The sequence below is a fragment of the Elephantulus edwardii genome, unplaced genomic scaffold, assembly GCF_000299155.1.
Source record: "Elephantulus edwardii isolate Elephantulus edwardi_28Jun2011 unplaced genomic scaffold, EleEdw1.0 scaffold00007, whole genome shotgun sequence".
NCBI lineage: Eukaryota > Metazoa > Chordata > Mammalia > Macroscelidea > Macroscelididae > Elephantulus > Elephantulus edwardii.
Genome location: NW_006399757.1, coordinates 24,957,726 through 24,967,498, shown reverse-complemented (window position 1 = coordinate 24,967,498; position 9,773 = coordinate 24,957,726).

Sequence of the window (9,773 nt, the reverse complement as noted above, 5' to 3'; positions counted from 1 at the left end):
TTCACTAAGTTTAATTCAGAAATTTACTTTTTTCTTTTAATTGCCACAATTTTTTGGATGAGGAAAGATCTTGGGCTCATTACCTTTCAAAATAATCACCTGTCTATTTTTCCAGTGTGTACACACGCAAAATTGTTAATTGTCACTGAATTGTTTGTCCCTGACACCTGACAGTACTGTATATAATGTATATAATGCTGGATCTGTACCACTCCTGTGACCAGTTGCAGATCTAACAATGCTTTGTTGTGATCCATAGGGTTTTCATTGGCTAATTTTTTTTAATTGTTTAATTTTATTAATTTCAGTGAACATTTACAGAGATTTTGGGTTTCCACCCAGCTACAAGCTCTTTTGTTAAAGCAAGGAAGACTGTTTTTCCCTGGGGAGCACTGACATAGATAGACCACAGCCTCTCAAAGGTCAGGCTCTCGGAGGGTAAAATGTCCTTTCTTTATAGGCTTATAAGGCATTTGTTGGTAGTCTCTTTTCTATTGGCTAGTTTTTACATGTAATTAATGATATTGTTCCATAATTTCCACACTCCGTTGGGTCACCTGTCTTTGGAAAGGGAACAAATATAGATCTCTTCCTGTCAGTTAATTAATATCACATGTAAGCAAGATGAAGAAGAGATTGAGATTGTTAATAGCTTTAGTTTGGTTGGCTTCACAATCAACACTCTTGGTACCAGCAGCCAGGAAATTAAAAGACAAATTCCATTGGGGAATTTCACTGTCAGAAAACCTCTCCAAAGTACTGAAGAACAATGATGTCAGTCTGGAGATTAAGGTGTACCTGATTCAAGCCATGGTCTTTACAATTTGTATGCCTCAGAAAGCTGGACAATGACTAGGTATGATAGAAGGAGAACTGATGCCTTTGAGCTATGGTGTTGGAGAAGAGTATTGAATGTACCATGGAAACTAGGAGAACAAACAGATTTGTCCTAGAGAGGATGAAACCAGGCTGTTCCTTGGAGACAAAGATTCTGAAGCTTTCTCTGACATATTTTGAACATGTTGCAAGGAGGGACCAGTCCTTGGAGAGGGACATCATGCTTGGAAGGGTGGAGGAACAGCACAAGAGAGGAAGACCCTCGATTAAATGGATTGGTTCAGTGACTGAGATAATGGGGGTAGGTGTGTCAGAGGCAATAAGACTGGCACAGGATAGAGCAAGGTTTAGGGCTGTTGCACATAGGGTCACTATGAGTCGCAAGTGACTCAAAGGCACATAACAAGTTTTTGGTGGGATTTGGGGTTTTGATGGGGCTTTTTTAACAACAGTTTTTACATACATTGTGTGATTGTTCTTCTTTGTCATCCCTATTCATTGCCAAGCTCTTAGAGACATAGCAAGTGATTGAAAGGACCATGGCCTGAATCAGATGTACCTTCGTACTTAAGCTGACATCATCATGCCTCAATAATTTGGAGAGATCCCAAACTGCAGACTTTTTAGTGCAATAATACATCTCCTGATTTCCTGACTATTGGTACCAAGGATGCTAATTTTCAAACCAAAGAAGACAAAGTTGTTAACATTTCAATCTTTTCTCCATCTACCATGATGCTGACTATTGGTCCAGTGGTATGAACCTTTGTTTTCTTGACATTGAGATGTAATCCATAATGAAGGCTGTATTCTTTGTTCTGCAACAAGAGCTTCAAGTCCTCCTCACGTTCAGCAAGCAAGGTTGGTGTCATCTGCATAATGCAGGTTACTAGAGAGTCTTCCTTCAATTCTGATACCACATTCCTCTTCATAGAGTCCAGCTTCTTAAATAATTTGCTCAGCATACAGGTTGAATAGGTATGGAGAGAAAATACAGCTCTGACTCACACTCTTAATTTTAAACCACGAATTGTTTCATAGCTTTGTTCACACAACAGTCTCTTGGTCTAGGTATAGAGTTTGCATGAACACCATTAAGTGCTCTGGTATTCCCATTCTCAATGTAAGCCACAACTTGTCTTGATCCACATAATCAAATGCCTTTGCATAGTCAGTAAAGCTTAAGTAGCCTTTCTTCTGGTATTTACTTTCAGCCAGGATCCATCTGACATCAACAATGATATCTCTGGTGCCACAGCCTCTTCTAAATCCTGCTTGAACTTCTGTCAGTTCTCTATCTATTAATGAATAAGGAAGACAGAAGAAGAATTGACACCTTTGAGATATGGGATTGGGAAAAAGCACTGAACAACCCATGGACTGCCAAAAAAATAAACAAACATGTCTTGGAGAGAGTGCAGCCTGAGTGCTCTTTGGAGGCAAAGATGATGAGGCTTCACCTGATACACTTTGGGCATGTTGCTACAAGGTGTTATGCCTTGTAGAGGGACATGATGCTCGATGCTTGGAAAGGTCAGTGAAGAAGAGGAAGACCCTTGGCCATGTAGATTGACATGGTGACTGCCTCAGTGGGCTTTAATGTGTTAGGAAGTGTGAGGATGGTATAGGATTAGACAGGGTTCAGATATGTTTTTCGTAAGGTTACTATGGGTCACACATGACTTGACAGTACCTGACAACAACTTGATTGGTTGGTTAAGCATATCTAGCAAAGAGGATATAACTTAATTAGGTACACAGGGAGAAAGAGCATAGGTTAGCTAAAATTCCCTCATTTGATTACTGGGGAGCCAATCCCTAGCGGCTCGAAGGGTTTTCTGTTAATTATTGCTGCACTTACCTCTCTCTTATATGGTTAAAGCTGTTTACTAGCTGCTGCTCCTGGGGGTTGAGCCTGCTAAACAGGTTTTCTGGTTTTGCTTTGCTAATGTCTTTTTGGGGACTGGGTCTGCCTCACTGTGAACCCTGTCCTATCCTGTGTCATCCTCATTATTTCTGAAATACCATAGCCCATTGCATTAGTTACTGTGCCAAGCCATCTCCTTTCTTTTGCTGACCACCTTTTCAAGCATGATGTTCCTCTCCAAGGAATAAACTCTCCTAAAAACATGCCCAAAGAACGTGAGATAAAGCTTTGTTATCTTTACCTCAAGGGACCATTCTGGCTGTATTTTTTCCAAGACACATCTGTCTGTTCTTTGTGTAGTTCATGGGATTGTCAGTACTCTTCTTCCAATACCACAACTCAGAGTCATCAATTCTTCTACTGTCATCCTTATTCATTATCCATCTCTCAGATGCATAGAAAGTGAACATGGCCTTGCTATGCATGATTAAGACCATGGCCCGAATCAGGCATCCATTAATCTTCAAACCGACGTCATTGCTCATTAGTTTGGAGAATTACCTGACTGTTGACTTTCCCAGTGCAATATGTATATGTGTCTGAATCTCCTGACTCCTGAGGTTGATTATGGACCCAACAAAGATAACAATTTCATTGACACTTTCTTTCATACTTTTTTATTTTATTTTATTATTATTTTTGTGTGCGTGTACCGTCAAATCATATCTGACTGGTACAGGAGGAGATTGCCCCTCCTTCCCTGGCAGAGCATCTGGTGGATTCGAACCGTGCACCTCTGGGATTGTAGTTGCAGCTTCTTGCCACTAGGCCACCAGAGCTCCCCTTCATTGACACTTTCAAAGTTTTTTCCATCTATCATGAACTGACTAGGTGTATTGTGTTATGTATTGTGCATTATGAAATACCAGCAATGTATATTGTAATTGAAATTTACAGTCTTTATTGGGGCCATGAAGTCTGAAGCCTGTTTATAATTTCACATAAAATCAACCCAATATTAAAACAGAGACAATTCAGATGTTAACAACCAATCAAGCATTAACATCCAAACAACCATGCTTAGCATAAATTACAATCAATTAACAATAATAAATTATGATCATAGCCAGTATTTGCAACTAGCTCTTAGATGACCCTCCAGCAGGTTTTCAGAAGCTGTATATTGCACAGGAGGAAATTCTTCTTCTATGGTGCACATGATGGATTTGAACTGCACAATTTTGAATTGGTATTACAACCAATGCTATGGGAGAGGCAAAAACTGCATTAAGGCCAGCAAGCAGATATTGACATACATAGAAAAAGTACTCTGTACCATCAAATTGGATCTGTCTGGTACAGGAGGAGATTGCCCTGCCTTCTCCAGCAGAGCATCTGGTGGATTTGAATCTCATGCCTCTGGGATTGCAGTGCAGTTTCTTGCCATTAGGCCACCAGAGCTCCCTAGAAAATGTACTTTTGATGCAAGAGTGAGGTCTGAAGAAGTGGACACTTTGGTCACATGGATGACATTAGAAAACAGGGGCCAGAAGGAGACCCACCCATTAAACTTTGGATTCTCTATGACATCTAATATCATTGGCTTAGGCTCCAGCCCCTAGGCCCACCCAGAGAATGAGGCCATAAATAGAGCCTCACCTCACAGATAATGTACCTTCCCTCCATGTCTCCTTTTAGAAGGGAAATCTGTCCCATTAGGGATGTAACTTTCTAATAAAGTTACTATTTCACCCTTATTTCTTCTTCTTGTCATGGAATGCTAATAAAAAACTTTGGCCTATAATGGCCTTTAATGCTCCAGACACGAAAGTCTGCTCTCCCAAGAAAATAATTACTGTCCACTGTACTACCTTGGTGCTTGAATCTCTTCTCTACTTTCTTAGGTGGGTTACAATTCTTGCCTGTGTAAGAAGGGTGAACTAGGGCACTGAGTGCACTGAAAGAGCATCACAGCTCCTTATCATTAGGCCATCAGAGCTCCAAGCTCTCATCTGAGAGGTGGACCAGTGAAGAACTGATGACTTTTGAGTTGTGGTGCTAGAGGAGAGTACTTACTGAACATTCCATCAACTGTCAAAAGAACAAACAGATATGACTTGGAGAAAGTACAAACAGAAAGCCCCCTAGAGGCAAGGATAGTGATGCTTCTTCTTCCATATTTTGAGCATGTTGTTAGGAAGTGTTATTCCTTGAAAAGTTAAATAATGCTTGGAAAGGTTAGGGTCAACAAAGGAGAGGAAGATCCTCAATGAGATGGATTAACACAGTGACTGTAGTGATCAACTCAAGTACATCAGAGATAGTGAAGATGACAGAGGACAGGACATGTTTCAGAAGTTGCATACCGAGGGTAAAGTATTTTTATATTTATTAATAATGTGACAGACAGCCAGGAATGAGATAAAACAGAGAGCATAAAGTTTCAACGACTGCAGGGCCCCTCCATTACAACTTCTGTGTCTCTTTATTGAAAATTACTCCCTGTCTCTTTTTTGAAAGTTATCAGGAAGTAAATTACAAAGATAATTCAATGCAATTGAAGCCAAGCTCTTTCTATTGAAAACACACCCTTGACCCAGGAGGGAGGGGTCAGCAAATACAATGCAAGAATCCTGTAAACCCTTAAGGATTGCCTCAGTGCCTCAGGGTTTATTCCAGCTTGAACTGCGCCTCCCCACATCCTGAAATAGTTTATTACAAATATTTAGTATTGGCTTCCCATATTCAGATGTATTGCTCATAGAGTCACTGAGTCGTACTCAACTCGAAAGCACATCACAACAACATCTAATACATACTACTTTACGAACTTCTAATGTCTTCAGCATACAGCATGCAGATGAAACAACCTTGCTTGCCAAAAGTGAGGAAGACTTGAAGCACTTGTGGCAGAAGATAAAAAGATAAAGCTTTCAATATAGATTGCATCTCAATGTCAAGAAAACAAAGATTCTTACCATTGGACTAGTAGGTGACATCATGATAGATGGAGAAAAGATTGAAGTTGTCAACAATTTTATCTTGCTTGGATCCACAATCAACACCCTTGGTACAGCAGTCAGGAAATCAGGAAATATATTGCCCCATCTCAAACAGGTAAAGGGACAGCAAAAACACCATTTTTTTTATAAACCCCCATTAATGCCAGAAGCAGAAGCGGGCCATTAAAATTCTTAGCTTAAGGCAAACATGACTGTGTAAAATCTTATCTGTCCTTGCAAAGTAAAGAATTAACTAAGTGTCTACGTGACACGCTGGAGACCGCAGCTTGGCACAGGCGGCGCCGGTTCCTCCGCTTCCCGGCCAGTCCGGGCGTCCGCCTGCCTACCTTGGCCACCTCCCACCTCCTGCCGCCACCAGCAGCCAGATCCATGGCACATCTGCTCGCCCTCCAGGTGGTATAGCACTGGTCTGTGCGTTGCTGTACAGAGGTAACTCGTGGTTGCTGTGATGCTGAAGCCTGTGACAGTGATGTGCCAATCGTTGTAATGGGCACCCATGGTGGACAGTGTTGGCTGGAGCTTCCCGACTAAATCAAGCCTGGAAGCAGGAGCAGCAGCCACTTCCAAAATGGCTTGCCTCTGGAAACTCTATGTACGAACAGTGCTCAGGCTGTTCATTCATAGGGTCGCTATGAGTCGTCTACGACTCGAAGGCATTAAACAACAACAACAACAACAACGTGACACAGAAAGAATAAAGGCGGGCAAAGTAGGCAGCCCATCAAAAGCTGACCCACATGACTGATCCCCTGACCCACCAACCATGATCTCAATCTCCCTGCCCTGATAGGGGCACCCAGGAGAGCTAGAAAGCAATTGGGAGGGGGACTCAGGGCTTTTTCCCACGCCACCATCCTATGGAGGGAGAAAGTCTCCAAATGTGGATTGGATATCTGGAATAAAGAGCTTATTTGTATTTACAGTGTGTGGATAATTCTTTGGAAGGGCATTTCGTGGGCAGAACACAGGGACATCAAATTACTGAGAACCAATGATGACAGTTTGAGGACTAAGGTGCATATGATTCAGACTGTGGTCTTTTTAATCATTTGCTATGCATCTAAGAACTGTACAGTGAATAAGGATGACAGGAGAATTGATGCCTTTGAGCTGTGGTGTTGGAGAAAAGTATTGAATAAGAGCATCCATTTCAAAGAGAATGAGATAGGTCTTGGAGAAAGTGCAACCAGAGTGTTCCTTGAAGGCAGAGATGTTGAAACTTTGTCTCACGTATTTTGGGCATGTTGCTGTTGTTATTGATTGCCATCGAGTTGAGCACAACTCATAGCAACTTTATGAACAAAAGCCCTGAAGCATTTCTATAACTATCATCATTTCTCCAAGTTCATAGAGTTTCCATAGACATGTAGTTTAGGAAGCGGATGCCACTCCTTCTTTCAAACCTGTCTTAAACTGGGAGCTCCACAAAACACTGTCCACTATGGGCAACCATTATGGCATTTGACACCCCAATAGCACTAGGTTCAGCATCACTGCAAACCCAGATTACCTCAGTACAACAAATTGACAGAAGAGTGTTGTACAACTTAGAAGAATGTTCCTACAAAATATAATTAACACTAAGCCCAACTTCTAAAGAGAAGCCCCCCTCCCCCAACTAGGTCTTGTTGACTCTAAACAAGAGGCTTAAATTAAAAAAAAAAAAACAAACAAAAAACAAAAACAACCAAACATTCCACACCAATTCTCAATCAAAAGAAGATCGCCCGTCTTACAGAGTCCAGCCACTTCATCCAGACTCTCTTGGGTATGTTGCTATGAGAAGAACATCATGCTTATAAAGGCAAAGTGCTGGTAAGATAGAAAGATCCTTAACCAGGTGCAATGGGGTATAGTGTGTCAGGAAGTGAGAGGATGGGACAGGCTAGGACAGGGTTCAGATCTGTTATTCAAAGGGTCACTGTGGCTCATACTTAACTTGATGGCACCTAACAACAACAACATTGCTTTAAGCACTTATCTAATAAATATACACTTGTTTACTACTTTTTTGCTTTCTTCTTCTTTTTTTTTTTAAACTGGCATATCAGACAAACACTGGCTTAGAGAAGTTAGATCAACCTGGTCGGTTTACTAACTTCTAACACTCTTAGCCTTAGCTTTGCAAACTCCATTTTATATTTTTAGCAGTTTGCTCTTAAAGACCAGAGACAGTCTAAAAGACACTGTTGTTGTTTTGTGATGTCGAGTCGCTTGTGACTCATAGCAACTCTTTGTACAGTAGCTTTGAAGCCTGTTCTGTCCTGAGCGTGAATAACTGACTCTGACACACCTACCCCCATTGCCCTAGTTATTGTATCAATCCTTCTCATTCAAGGTCTTCCTCTCATGCGCTGTCCCTCTACCCTTCTGAGCATGATGTCCTTCTTTAAGGATTGGTTCATCTTGGCCACATGCCTAAAGAATGTGAAATGGAGCTTTAAAATCCTAGACTTCAGGAGAAACTTGGTTTCACCCTTTCCAAGACAGACCTATTTGTTTTCTTGGCAGTCCATGGTATGTTCAAGACTTCTTCAGCAACACAACTCAAAGGCATCAATTCTTCTGTCATCCTTAGTCATTATCCAGCTCTCTAATTGTGAAGACCATGGACTGCATCAGGCGCACCCTACTCTCTAGACTGACATTTTTATACTCTGAAAAGTTTCTTGACAGCAGATTTATCTTATGCAATTCATCTTTTGATTTCCTAACTACTGGTGCCAAGAGTGTTGATTGTGGAGCCGAGCAAGCTGAAACTGTTAACAACCTCAATCTCTTCTCTATCCATCAAGGTGCTACCAATTAGCCCAGCAGTGAGAATCTTTATTTTCTTGATGTTGAGCTTCAATCCATATTGAAAACTATAGTCCTTGACCTTCTACAACAAGTGCTTCAGGTCTTCAGTTTTAGCAAACAAGATTGTATCATCTGCATAAGTAAGTTGTTGATGAGTCTTCCTCCAATCCTGATGTCACATTCCCCCTCATAAAGCCTCCCAAATGATCTGTTCTGCATATAGATTGAAAAGGTATGGAAACAGGATGTATTCCTGACACATTCTCTAACTGATGTTGAACCATGCTACCATGCAGTGTTTTCTTGCTCTGTTCTGAGGACTGCTTTCTGGTCCAAGTAAGTATAGGTTTCACATGAGTACAATTAAGTATTTTAGGATTCCCATTCTCCTCAAAGTTAACTATAATTTATTGTGATCTATACAGTCAAATGCCTTTGCATAGTCAATGAAACACTGATAGATATTCCTCTGCTATTCTTTGCTTTCTGCCAAGATGCATCTGTCATTGGTGGTAATATCCCTAGTCCACAACCTCTTCTAAACCCAGCTTGTATTTCTTGTAGTTCTCTGTCAATGTACGTTCCAGTCATTCTCAGATCATCTTCAGCAGAATTTTGCTTGTGTGTGATGTTGTACAATAATTTCCACACTCACCTTTTTTTGGGAATGGGAATAAACATAGGTCTCTTCCAGCCAGTTGGCCAGGTAGTTGTCCGCCAGATTTTTTGCACAACCTGGTGAGCACATCCAAGACAGCATCTGTTTGTTAAAATGTGTCAGTGAGCATTCCATCAATTCATGTGGCTTTATTTTTTTTGCCAAGTCCTTCAGAGCAGCCTGAACTTCCTCCTTCACCACCATTGCCTCTTGATCATATGTTGTTTATTGAAATTCTTCTGTGTCAGCCAATTCTATTTGGTACAGTGACTCTGTATACTCCTTCCATCTTCTTTTAATACTTCTTCGATCATTCAATATTCTACCTGTAGCATCCAGAAGAGGGTCTGCTAAGTATTGTTGTTGTTGTGTATTGTGACTCAAGGCTTGAATTTGTTGTTTAGTTCCTTCAGCTTAAGAAATGCTGATTTTGTCAAAGGCTTTTTCTGCATCAATTGATAGGATCATATGGTTCTTGTTCTTTGCCTTGTTGATGTGATGAATTACATTAATTGTTTTCCTTATGTTGAACCATCCTTGCATACCTGTTATGAATCCCACTTGGTCATGGTGAATTATTTTTTTTATG